The sequence below is a fragment of the Lissotriton vulgaris genome, chromosome 4_1 (genome assembly GCF_964263255.1).
Source record: "Lissotriton vulgaris chromosome 4_1, aLisVul1.2, whole genome shotgun sequence".
Taxonomy (NCBI): domain Eukaryota; kingdom Metazoa; phylum Chordata; class Amphibia; order Caudata; family Salamandridae; genus Lissotriton; species Lissotriton vulgaris.
In genome coordinates, this window is record NC_141691.1 from 1467015560 (window position 1) to 1467029257 (window position 13698).

Consider the following 13698-nt stretch of genomic DNA (forward strand, 5'->3'; position numbering starts at 1 on the left):
GGGTGGAGGTGGGTCCGTCAGGACTGGCAGCCACGGGGCGAGGAGGGAAAAAGGCCCAGAAGCGGGCAGTCCTCCCCAACAGGGGGCAGGTAGGGGAGCCCAATCGGGGAGGGAGGAGGGGGAGCCCGTCACCAGCCAGGCACGAGGGAGGTACAGGGGGGGAGGGGTAGACAGGGGGCGAGGCCAGAGGCCAGAGGGGGGGTACCTGGGGTCGTGAGGCGGGGAGGGGGGGGTGTAGGCAGGCAGCAGGTAGGGGAGAGGGGGGACGGGGGTGGAGGGAGGAGCTGAGCGGGAGCGGTTGGGTGTCCCCCCTCCTGATAGAAGCTGGGGAGGGGGAGCAGGACTGGGTAGGCTTGGATGTGTTTTGAGTCCTGGGAGGAAGGGTTGCGGGAGGGGCTAGGGGCCAGGACATGGGCATCCCGGGTGGGGCAGGCAGAGGAGCGGGGTGCAGGGGAGGGGGGGAGGTATCCCCAGAGGCAGGGGGGCCGGGGTGGGGGGACTGGCCTGGAGCGACGAGGAGGTGGAGGGTGAGGCACGGGGGTCGCGAGTCAGGCGGCAGGATGGTGGGGGGGCCGCACAGTGGCAGGGACCCAGCACATCAGCAGTGCCGTTTTTATTGCAGACGGATGGTCAGCGCGGGGTTACAGACTTGGCCAGGCTTGGTGCGGCGGATCGGCGCCAAGGCGAAGGGAGGGCCGTGTTTCTTGCAACAGGCCCGGAGACTGCGAGGGATCTCGACATGGCCGGCACACGAAGGCCCCTGGCGGGCTCGCTGGCCCATCTCCCCACAGGGCCCCCACGGCTTGGGGTCCAGCGGCGGACGGAGAACAGCAGGGATGAAGACTGTTTTGTGTGATCGGGTGGTAGCGGAGGAGAGAGGGTGGTTAATAGGGTGCAGTCGGCGCCTCCACTGGCTCGCCAAGTGTATCGTTGGGGCGGGGTAGATTTGTGTGAGGGGGAAGATGAGAGTCTGGAAGAAGGAGAGTTGAGGGAGGGTGAGGGCGGACGGGGGTCCGTTAATGGTCTGAGCTCTTTTTTGCAGGTGTCACGGGGCCTGGGTGCGACAGCGGCCCGGACTCAGTCCAGGGACGGGTCAGCGATGGAGCAGAGAGGTGTGGAGCGCTACGGGGAAACGTTGGTGCCAGGTAAAAGCAGTGCGGCGTGCACAGTGTCAGTGGGGGTAGGGGAGGGGGGAGGTGACCGGTTGTGCAAAGGCAAGTATGTGACAGAAAAAGGGGTGGGTCCCGAAGAGTTGTTGTAGGAACCGGCGGGGAATACGGTGGCGGTGGCGGCGGCGGCGGCCGTGGAAATGCCCGGGACGGCGGGAAAGGCGGGAGGGACGCAGGGGCGGCGGGTGACAGCGGAGACAAGGTGGAGAGTAAGGAATTGAAGATAAAGTGGCTCCCTTATATGGGGTCACGAAGCCGCTGGGGGCGCACTTAATGGCGTACACTAAGGAAAGGATTTGGAAGGGGGAATGTGGAGCTGTTGAAATTGCTGCACCGGGAGGTCAGGTCAAAAGAGGGGTTGAAAGAGGAGGAGTATGAGCCGCAGAATCGTCCGAGGGTCCCCTTGACCATTGAGAACTGGACGGCGGCGTTTCGGATTTTCGCGAGCGTCTATTGCGAGAAGTTCCCGGAGAGGTCGGTGTCTATGTTCAAATACATGGACGTGGTACGGAAGGCACAGATCATGGGGGGGGGGGTTGCGTGGGCTCAGTACGACGAGGAGTTTCGGGCTCGGATGGCGTGGGACCCAGAGGCAAAGTGGGGGGAGCTGGACTGCGACCTCTGGCAGCACACAATGGGGCTGGTGGGGTCGGGGAAGGCTATCTTTACCGCCAGCGGTTTGCCAATAGTGTACCAGCCCTTTCAGGGGCGCCCCACCCGTGGGGGGGTGGGGACAGGGGCAAAGAGCCAACCCGGAGCGGCAGGCGCATGCTGGGACTTTTACCGGGGGTGTGTGCCAGGGAGAACTGCCGCTTTAAGCACGATTGCTCGGGTTGCGGCAGGTACGGACACCCAGTGGTGCGTTGCTGGGGCCCCACTCGTGGGGGAGCCCATGTGCCCGGAGGAGGCGCGCGCCCGGGACCCGCCCCGCAGGCGGGCAGTGGGCGAGGGGGTAGGGGCTCTGGGACCCAGGGCTCGTACTCCGGTTAAGGTGGAACAATTGTCGGCGGCCCTGAGCACCTACCCGGACGTGGGGGCCGCTGAGTGCTTGCGAGACAGTTTCTGGGTGGGGTTTCGCTTAGGTTACGCGGGGCCGCGTCAGAGGCGGTGGGCGGACAATCTGCGTTCCGCGAAGGAGCACCCGGAGGTGGTGCAAGGCAAGTTGGACAAGGAAGTGCAGGAGGGCCGCATGGCCGGGCTGTTTTCAGAGTGGCCGTTGGAACACTTGATTGTGTCCCCCATAGGGGTGGTGCCCAAGAAAGAGGTAGGGCAGTTTCGCCTAATACAGCATTTGTCCTGGCCGGAGGGCAGGTCAGTGAACGATTTCATTGCGGAAGAAGAGGCCACAGTGTCGTACTCCTCGGTGGAGGCGGCGATGGAATTAGTGGTACAGGCAGGCCCTGGCGCGAAAATGGCTAAGTGAGATATCAAGTCGGCTTTCCGGCTGTTGCCGGTCCACCCAGACGACTGGTGCCTACTGGGGATTCAGTTTCGCGGCCGCTGGTATGTGGACAAGGTGCTGCCGATGGGCTGCTCCATGTCTTGTGCCCTTTTTGAGTGTTTTAGCACGTTCCTCCAATGTTTTTTTACGGAACGCACGGGTCACCAGGGAGTGACTCACTACTTGGATGACTTTTTCTTGGTCGGGGCCCCAGACTCCACGGACTGCCAGGTGGCGCTGGACAGGTTTCAGGAGAATCATGGAGGATCTAGGGGTGCCTTTGGCACCGGAAAAGACAGTGGGGCCAGGCACGGCGCTGTAATTTTTGGGCATTGAGCTCGATTCAGTGCGGATGGAGGCACGGTTGCCCGAGGACAAAAAGAGCCAGATGCTGGGTTTGCTGGAAAAGATGGTGGCCAGGAACAAGGTGGCAGTACTGGACATTCAGGTGCTGTTGGGTCACTTGAATTTTGCATGCAGAGTGGTGCGCGTGGGGAGGACATTCTGTAGGCGGTTGGGTAGGGCGCTGGCGGGCAATAGGCCACCTCACCACCGCGTGCGTCTGTCGGCGGGCGTGCAGAAGGATTTGCGGATGTGGCGGTTTTTCTTGAACCAGTTCAACGGTGTGCCCTTACAGCGGGACGTGGACATGGTTTGGGGAGTACAGATCTTCTCGGATGCGGCGGGCAGCAACAGTTTCGGTTTATACTGGGCCGGGAAATGGTGTGCGGAGAGTTGGCCCGAGGAGTGGCGAGGTGGGGGCCGGAGCATCGCGTTCCTTGAACTTTTCCCACTGGTGGTGGCACTTTGGCTGTGGGGGGAGGTGCTCGCACACCGGAGGGTGACATTCCATGTGGACAATATGGCCGTGGTGCAGGTGGTGAACCGCCAGTCGGCCAGGGATGAGCAAGTGTTGAAGCTGCTGCGTGTGTTTGTGCTCGGCTGCTTGCGTCATGACATTGCCTTTCGCGCGGTGCACGTCCCGGGAGTCGACAATGACATTGCGGATGCCTTGTCTCGTTCGCAGTGGGGGAGATTCCGTGGGTTGGCCGAGGACGCGGAACAGGACCCGACGCCCATGCCGGCGCAGCTGTGGCGAGTGGGCAACTCCGGATGTTACAGCTGGTTCTAGGATCATTGGCGGACTCGACCAGGGCAATGTATGTTTCGGCATGGGGGGAGTTCTTGACGTCTGGGGCGTGCTGGAGTCCGCGGGGAGCTGCAAGGCGGGAGGATGTGGTGCGATTTATGCTCTCATTGATAGATAAGGGCCTCAGGAAGGTGACCATAGCGGGCAAGTTGGAGGGGGTAGCGTTCATGGGGAAGCTGTACTGGGGTTACGCACCGTCCGCGGGAGAGCTCGGGGCAACGATGTTGGACGGTTGGGCCCAGGAATGCGGGCGGGCGGGGGCGTGGCGGCGGCCACTGTGGGAGGACCTGTTGGGGAGAGTGCTGGAAGTGTTGCATGGGGTGTGCTGGGATGAAAGGGAGGAGTACTTGTTTGCAACCCTGATGGTGTGGATGTTTGCAGGGGCTTTTCGGGTGTCGGAGCTGGTAGGGGGAAGAGGGGGCCTGGGATTGCTTTGGACGGAGGTGCGTTTGGGGCACAGGGCCGTGCGCATCTGGCTGCGGCGGTCAAAAACGGACCAGCGGGGGTTGGGCACCTGGGTGACGATGCAGGAGGGGGGTGGAGTGGCGTGCCCGGTACGCTGGGGGGGGGGGACATGGAATGGTTTTCGGCGGGGAGACGGGTTGGTCTTTCAGCATGCGGATGGCGCTCGGGCGACGGGGGCGCAGTTGCTGGGGGTGTTGAGGAAGGCCCTGGGCAGACTGGGGGTCGATGGCGGTCAGTATGGCACCACTCTTTCAGAATTGGGGCGGCATCGGAAGCGCATAGGCGAGGGTGCGAGAGAGGGGCCATCATGCGCTTGGGGAGGTGGTCCTCGGCTTGCTACAGGCGGTATGTGCGTAGCGCAGAGTTGGCGTAAAGGCGCGCTGTATTTTGGGGGGGACAATGTTATCTGTTTTTCGTTTCAGGTTCGGTGGCAGGCCCGGCGGCGCAGGGCATGTTGATTTGGATTGTGGGCCATTCTTTTGTGAAGAGGGCGAAGTTGCAAGCCCAGGATAGCTATTTCGGGGAGAACCTAGGCTTCAACCCGGCCCTATTTCAAGTGGTGTGGCTGGGGAAGGGGGGAATGCGGTGGAAGGAACTGATGTCCACATTGAACGACATGGTGCAAAGGGGTCAGTGCCCAGATGTTTTGGTTCTCCATTTGGGGGAGAACGACATGGTCCGGGAGACCGGCCTGGTTTTGATGAGGGCGATGCGGAGGGATCTGGCGGAATTGCGAAGAAGTTGGGACGGGTGTTCAGTGGTATGGACAGAGCTGGTTCCGAGGAGGGTCTGGTGCGGGCGAGTAGGCCGCAGGCGGTGGATAAGGCACGGAAAAAGATCAACGTGGAGATTGTCCGTTTTTGTCGGCATCTGGGTTTCGCGAGGATTTGGCACCTCCTCCTCTCAGCCCCCTACAATCACCTCATTTACACCCTTTTTGGGCTGAAGGTGTGAATATTGTTTGGGGGCTGAGAGTTAAAACTGTGGGGCACTGAAGTGCTGACAACGGATTTCCTGCGGTGTCTCTGAACGGGCAGCCTGAGAGGAAGCCGAATTGCAGGACAAAAGTGCAAAATGTGTCACCTTATAACTGGGACACCATCCCTAAGAGGCCCAGGGAGGGCCCCCTCCCCTCCCTCTCATGGGCACAATTGCAAAGAGACGCCTTTCTTTAAATTTAATCAGCAGGAGTACAAGAGGGCTGGTGATGTGTTAAACTGGTGCTGGGCCCCATGCTGGTGCGCTGAGTGTGAGGCCCTGGGCAGCTGCCCATGCCCAGCGCCATTCCTGCCTGCATCCACCTGCTAGCTGCTTTGCTGTTAGGACTGCCGCCCACAGAAGCCTCCTTTCGTGCTCAGGCAGTCTCTTCCGTGAGGGAGAAGTGACCCACCATCTTGGTGAGCAGCGTGAGAGACAGCAACCCTGCCACCCCTAAGAATGCTGAGGAACCGCAGGTGCAACCCCTGCACCCGCAGCAGTACTGTGGAGCTGTTCCCTCGCACACAGGTCAAACCCATTAGGGGCATGAATAGTGCTACACCAGCCAACACTCCACCCCGCAAGAGCCTCCAGTACCAGTGTGAGCAAGACGACCAATGACGAGAGGCAGCAGGGCCACCTGGCTTGCACTACCACATGTCAGCCCCAGCCCAGGAGACGAGTAAGTGACTCGTACAAAAGTGACCAATCTAAGTGAACCCTCTCCGACAAATTCAAGTGGCCCGGCATTTGGAACGAGCCAGTAATGCGCCCGACACACTGAAAGGCACACAGGAGCTTTCAAGCCAACCTCACCTGTCAGCTCCCATGTGATAGGTGCAAGGCCTGCACGCTGGGTAATTAAAAGAAGACTGCAGAGAAAGAACGCAGCTTAAGAGGAAGCCCACAAATAAGCTGCAACCTAACAAGCGGCGCTCTGCAAGCTGAATGATGATCACGGCACCCCACCATCAGGGGAGACAATCAAGACTGCACCTGAGAAAACCCTGCATCAAAAAGCCTTCAAGGCTCCCGGTCACATGAGGGAGGACAGGAACAACAAAGGAACAGCGGCGTCCTCCAGCACTTAGCCGGCACTGCGTGTCTTTACCTGGCTGTGGGCAGACCTTCCTCATTATGTTGCCTGCACCGCCGCCATAAAAGCTCCTGACAAAGGCCATAGGCCTCCATGATGTATCCTGGGTTTCTGTTCCTACTGCCGAAACTGCCATGGCATGAAAGTATAGGTTGCTGCAGCGCCACCAAGTACACGTCCCCCAGCAGACAGTAAATGACTTGCCGGAATAGGCCCCAGTGAATAAATAACACTTCAAGCTGCCTTGAGGTTTGTGTGAGCAACTAGGCAGTGGTGCCTCTGTGGTTTTGCAGCTGCCTCGACGTATGCGGATCACTGAAATTATATCGACCTCAAAAATATCGAGTTGCCATAATATCGTTGCTAAAATATCGATGGACAAAATATCGACTGGCTATCTTTAAACAGGTAAGTACTAAAATATCGACTCTAAAATATCGAGTTACTAAAATATAGACTGTAAAAATATCGTTTTTTTTTATGTCTTTAAATTAAGTTAAAACTAATGTAGTAATAAATATATTTATTATAAACTTACTTAAAATTATTAAATTAATGTTATATTAATAAATATTTATTGTAAATTAAAAATATATATAAAAAAATAAAACATATATATTTATATAATTTTTTTAAATTAAATAAACGTATATAATAATTTTACCGTAGCATAGCAAAATAGTTCAAATGTATTGTAACAACTGTAGTGAATTCTACAATAGCTAAAGCGTTGGTTAGCGTAGGGGTAAAATTTACTATTCCCACTCCAGCGGGTGCAACAGTAGGGAAAGCGTTGGATAGCGTAGGGGTTAAAATTACTATTCCCACTCCAGTGGGTGCTACAGTAGGGAAAGCGTTGGATAGCGTAGGGGTTAAAATTACTATTCCCACTCCAGTGGGTGCAACAGTAGGGAAAGCGCTGGATAGCGTAGGGGTAAAGATTACTATTCCCACTCCAGTGGGTGCAACAGTAGGGAAAGCGTTGGATAGCGTAGGGGTTAAAATTACTATTCCCACTCCAGTGGGTGCAACAGTAGGGAAAGCATTGGATAGCGTAGGGATTAAAATTACTATTCCCACTCCAGTGGGTGCAACAGTAGGGAAAGCGTTGGATAGCGTAGGGGTTAAAATTACTATTCCCACTCCAGTGGGTGCAACAGTAGGGAAAGCGCTAGATAGCGTAGGGGTAAAGATTACTATTCCCACTCCAGTGGGTGCAACAGTAGGGAAAGCGTTGGATAGCGTAGGGGTTAAAATTACTATTCCCACTCCAGTGGGTGCTACAGTAGGGAAAGCGTTGGATAGCGTAGGGGTTAAAATTACTATTCCCAGTCCAGTGGGTGCAACAGTAGGGAAAGAGTTGGATAGCGTAGGGGTTAAAATTACTATTTCCACTCCAGTGAGTGCAACAGTATAAAAAGGCAAAACTTCATAATTAATTATAATTTATAGAAAGATTAGTACCAAGTAAATTTAATTTCCTATACCAATAACTTTTATTTACCAATTAATTATAATTTCATGGACAATTATTAATTAATTAAACAATTTAATTAATTAACTAAATTAATTAATTAATTATTGATTTACTTCCCACCCTATTCCCCTATAAACCCACAACCCGCTACTGAAACTAATTTACTATAAATTAATTATTTATCAATTAATCAATTATTATTAATTACTTATTATTTTTTATTTAATTAATTACCTATAATTAATTATTTTACAATTAATATTAATTTACATAATTAATTAATTATATTTACATTACTTCCCACCCTATTCCCCTATAAACCCACTACCCGCTACTGAAACTAATTTACTATAAATTAATTATTTATCAATTAATCAATTATTATTAATTACCAATTATTTTTTATTTAATTAACAATTATTAATTATTTTACAATTATTATTAATAATTACATAATTATTTAATTATATTTAAATTACTTCCCACCCTATTCCCCTATAAACCCACTACCCGCTACAGATTTATATTACACAATTAATAAAAATTAGTAAAAACTTACCTTATTTTCCATTTTCTTTTGTCTATATTCTATCTAGTCGATATTATGTCTAGTCTATATTTTTGAATCGATATTTTGGCTATTAATATCGATATAACTCGATATTTTTGTAGTCTATATTATGTCTGGTCGATATTTTGTCTAGTCTATATTTTTTCCTCGATATTATGTCCAGTCTATATTTTGGATTCTATATTATGTCTGTTTACGGACGTATGCACCGCCGAAACAACTCTCTCGTCATATCAAGGACAATGATCTTCTTGACAATTATCAGTCCGGCTTCATCCAAAACTACAGCACTGAAACAGCCCTACTGCAAGTGGTTGATGACGCGCTGAGGATACTCGATTCGGGGGGTCCTGTCTTCTAATTCTCCTTGACCTTTCAGCAGCCTTTGACACTGTCAATCACAACACCCTCCTCAATACTCTTCAACAGAGAATGGGCATGGAGGGCACTGTGCTTAAATGGTTTGCTTCCTTCCTCTCTGATAGATCCCAAATAATCAAAATAGCGAACAGTCTTTCATCTCCTGTGGCGGTAGGTCAAGGTGTTCCTCAAGGCTCTATACTTGCACCCACATTGTTCAATCTCTATTTAGAACCACTGGGAAATCTCCTAAGTAAATCCGGGATCCACTATCATCTCTATGCAGACAACACTCAAATCTACCTCAAGGTTGCCTCCACTCACGATCTCTCTATCCTAAGCTCTACTCTCGACTCCATTCAAAACTGGATGTCAACTCATCAACTGATTCTGAATCCCTCCAAAACTGAATTCCTCCTCTTCTCCTCCTCACTCTCTCCTCCCCCAGTGCAATCATGGATGGATCAGAGGAATCTACTTAACAATAAACCCATCATTGTCGACAGCGCAAAATCCCTTGGTGTCATACTCGACAAAAAACTCAATCTAATCTCCCACATCAATTCCATTGCAAAGTCTGCTCGATACCAACTGCGCCTTCTTTGGGGAATCCGTCGCTTCTTCCCGGAGCAGGACCTTATAACCTTGGTGCAATCGCTGGTCCTCTCCAGACTAGTCTACTGCAATTCTCTTCTTACTGGCCCCCCAAATTTCACTTGTCCCCCCTTAAATTTGTTTTCCATTCAGCAGCTCGTTTCATTTATGGGGCCAAAAGAAGCGACCACATCACACCAATGTAATCCACCCTCCGCTGGCTCCCCATCGAGGCTAGAGCTATCTACAAGACTGCTTGTATCACCCACAAAGCCTTGCACTCCTCCTCTCCTCGCTACCTGGCGAATAAACTGAAACTCTCTGGAGGCTCTAGACCATCACATAATGCGGAAAATCTTCTGCTTGAACCTCCCACTTTCAAGAAGGAAAGAACGATGGCCCAATCATTTTCAGGCAACGCGGTGAGAATCTGGAACTCCCTTTCGCCTCAGCTCCGGACCACCACCTCCTCCCAGGCCTTCAAAACGGACCTCAAAGTTCTCCTCCTCCAAAGACACCTCCAAAAGTAATTCACGTCCTCTCTATTATCTGAAGGAAGACCTCCCATTACTGAAAATTCTATTCTCCATGACTATGGAAGTGCCTTCCCAGTGTGTTCTTGTGGTTGGAGTGTTTGCCATTTATTGCAGTATTATCCTTGTACTTGTGTTTGGTACTCTTTTGTAACATGCACACACCACTTTTCCCTTGTAACACACGGTTTGCAACCTCTCACATTTTGTTTGCCTTTGATACTTGCACAGGTGCCACCATTGCCGACGTAACGTTTGTTCTTGTGCCTGAGTGTCTAGCAGATATTGCTGTATTATACCTCTAATTGTACTTTGTTTTCTCTTGTAACCTGTACACTTGTCACTTTTTCCTCCTGTGCACTTTTTGCTACCTCATGTATTTTATTTGCTCACAATTGTCACTTTTACCTCATGTAACTTAACGTCTGCTTTTGTAATCTGTTCATGTGTAATGTTCTCCTCATGTATCAATTATGTTCCTATTGTGAAGCGCTCTGACGCCTTCGGGTAAAGTCTGCGCTATATAAAAACGCATAAATAAATAAATAAATAAATAAATAAATGCACACACACAGCCTCAGCGCAGGCTACAAGCAGTTCCGTGGAAACCCAACCAAGGGGCCTCCCCAAAGCGTGAGAGATGGACTTGTTATTGCCCCACCAACAGATTCAGGATGTAGCAAGGCCAGACAAGGCAAAGTTAGACAACAGAAACTTCCACAAGTCACAGCACACTTACATGGTTTTCAGTGGGTAAAGCAACATCGGTGTTAAACTTCGTAATAGACTCCGACCACGCTCCTGACGGGACCCTTTGAACTTTTAAAACTTACCAGACACTGTCCTCAGCATCAGCCGAGTGGAACAGATTCAGTTCATGGACACATTTCCACCGGTAGGCTGCCAGAGTGGTACAGGTGTATCGCAGCCAGCATTTCATGTCCTTAACCACTCAGGTTAAATTATGGATGCCAACAAAGACGTCCTGTTGCAGTCTGGGCCATCAACCCCATGTCCACTGCTGGCCCGCTGACCGATTATAGATACTAATGGACCCTGTGGCGTTAATTTTATTGTTGTTAGCTCCATCCAGGTTGCACTTCTGTTTGTTTTTGTTTAAATAAAGTTTAGGAGGAATGTATCCTGCTGGGCGCATTCTAGTGCCTCAGCAGGCACCAGTTTTTCGAGCCACTCCTTTGAGGGCTGGCCACAAACACACCCCATACCCATCCACCACAGACGTCATGAGTGACGTGACCCTGCCAATAAAAGGACCCAGGTAATTGTCAGGGGCGCAACTTGACTCCAACTTTGAGGGCCTAACACGTGGATTATTGGAGGCAGAGACATCATAAAATCCTAGGCAATATTTGATTTCACCATACTTCCTTTTATTTCATTATTGCACATGGCAGCACCTTGAAATATATGGGCACTGTATATAAACATCTTGTATTTGTTTGAATAATCTATAAAGCTTCTACTAGCATAATAAGAATCTAGGCCACATTTAGAGTGCACATGACAACTGTCTTGCCTCTTAGGGGCTTATTTATGGGATTTTGGCATAAGGCAGCGCTTCCTTGCTACGCTGCCGTACGCCAAAGTGAAAGGGCAGGAATGCATTCTATTTATGCAATATGGTGTATTCCTGTCCTTTCACACTGCACTGGCGCCATTTCTGCAGCCTAGCGCCAACGCAGGCACCCTGAAGCCTGTTCTGCCCAATGGGTGTTGCTGCTCGTCTGGTGCGCGTGCTTGGAACCAGTTTAGTAGTACCCATACACTATGTCTGTGTACTCATTTACTAAGTATGTGGGCCTAGAGCCTACGACTTTACAGGCCACTCGCAATGTTCCCTTCAGCTTAGTTGAAATCCTTTAAAAAAAAACTCATGCAGATCACAACAGTTTTCGAGGATTAAGAGAGTGCCTCGTTTGTGCGCCACAATCCCATAAATCAGTGGGTCTTACTATTATTTACAAGCCCCTTGCTCCACCGGTGCGTCACTTCTTATGTGATAAAAAGTGCCGCGCAGAAAGTTCTGCAGAAAGGTATATCATTTGACATGAATAACGAACTCCAGAAAGGACACGTTTTCTATTAAACAATCCTGTTGTCTCTCAATTGTCATCCTTTGTCGCCCCCATGTGCATATAATGTGCATGTGCCGTGCGTAAAGTGGCTGCGCAGCCTGTAGTAACCGCAGAACGGTGGAAAGCGTAATGCAGTCCTATTATAAAAGGTTGACACGTGTCCTTTTTGGTAGCCGAGTGCGAGGGTCCTAGAGGTCTGAGAAAACGGATCTAGCTATAAACATAAAACACAACGATCGGCAGTTCGAAGCATTGTGCTAGCTAGTGATATCTGCCTACGTCGATACTCTGCTCTAAAAAAACATCTATCTTTAAAATGTATTTATTCTGTTAACTTGTCACCTTCGTTCCTGCAACCCCTCCTCGATAACACTGAACGCTCTCAATGCCAACGTTCCTAACCCGTGAGTTCAGTGGCACTACTTTTACAGGTGTCTATAAAATGCCACCTTCCTGAAAGCAATGTATTGTGTGCTGTCTGCGATACATGTGCCGCTCTTGAGCTAAATGCCCCATGTGATGCTTTGGTCAAGCGTCATCTTTCTGGAGAGTCCCCGGATTAGGGCGTGTTCGGAATGAAAACCGGTGCCAGCATGAAACGGGCCGTCCTATTCCAGTGGGTGCAGTGCCCGCTGCGTGCGCCGCGCGCACGGGCTGGTGGCTCTGGGAGGCCTGCCTGTGGGCGTGGGCTGGCAGCTGTCTCAGGTTGCCCATCCAGGTGCTGCCGTGCTGCACAGACCAAGGTGTCTCCATGGGAACACGTGGGGCCTGGGAGCACCGAGAGGGGAGAGTCACAGGGGAGGAGGGAGAGAAGCAGGGCGGCACAGGAGAGAGAGCCAAATACTGGCACAGTTTCAGCTCACTGTAAATGTCGCACAGTTCTCATGCGAGCTCATTGCAGGGTCAAAACCGAGCCCTACAGTTATTTATTTTTTATTTAAAAGATGACCATCCGCCCTCAATATTTACTATTTCAAAGCAAACTATAGGGTGTACCACGAATTTAATTAACTGAGGCGGAGAGCTTAGGTGCCTTACCGGTGAAAAAAAACACAGAAGCCCAGGGTACATCGACCCCAGAATGATGACAGGCCGAGTTTTTCGACCCCAAAATGATGAAAGGCCGAGTGGTTCGACCCCAAAATAATGAAAGGCCGAGTGGTCCAACTGAGCTTCAAACCTGTGACCCGTGCAGTGGACGCAGTAGTCTGTTGCACTATCTTCGTTTAATAACGCTAAATAGGATTTAATCACTAGCCCCCGAGTTACAACCTCGCCTGTCATTCAACAAGCACGCACTGGGCAACGCCTCAATGGAACATGCTCTTGAGCTTTGCAGCAACGCACACTCCAGGCACAGTATCCATTTCAAGCGCTAAGAGGCGATGCCACACTAGTGGCAGACGAGTGTTACGCTAACACACTGGCAACATGGCACCTCTCAAGAGGAACATATGTCACAATCTGTCAATCTTGGAATGTGGGGCAACCCACGCGAATGGGCCTACTAGAACGTTCTGCTGCACTGCATCGCGTTTGGCTAACATTTTCGAGGGACAACCGGAAGTCGCCCCCTTCTCAGCAGATGGGGGAGTCCTACGAATGAGCTATTGCTGGACTGGAGCAGGGGGTGGGCTGATAAGATGGCTCGGCGGTGTAGAGAGGTTGCCACCAAGGCCTTCCGCCTGCCACACTCAGCCCTGCTCGGTGTAAAACCGCAAGAGCAGCAAGCCGACGGTGGGACAAGCAGAGGGTGGGAGGCGGGGGA

At 51.3% G+C, this 13698-nt stretch overlaps 1 protein-coding gene across 4 annotated transcripts in view; it reads right to left on the reverse strand.

Annotated features, from left to right (window-relative positions):
- The window catches only part of NOL4 (nucleolar protein 4), a 713110-nt gene that overhangs the window by 511195 nt on the left and 188217 nt on the right, over positions 1 to 13698 (reverse strand). The gene's annotated exons all lie outside the window — the stretch shown is intronic.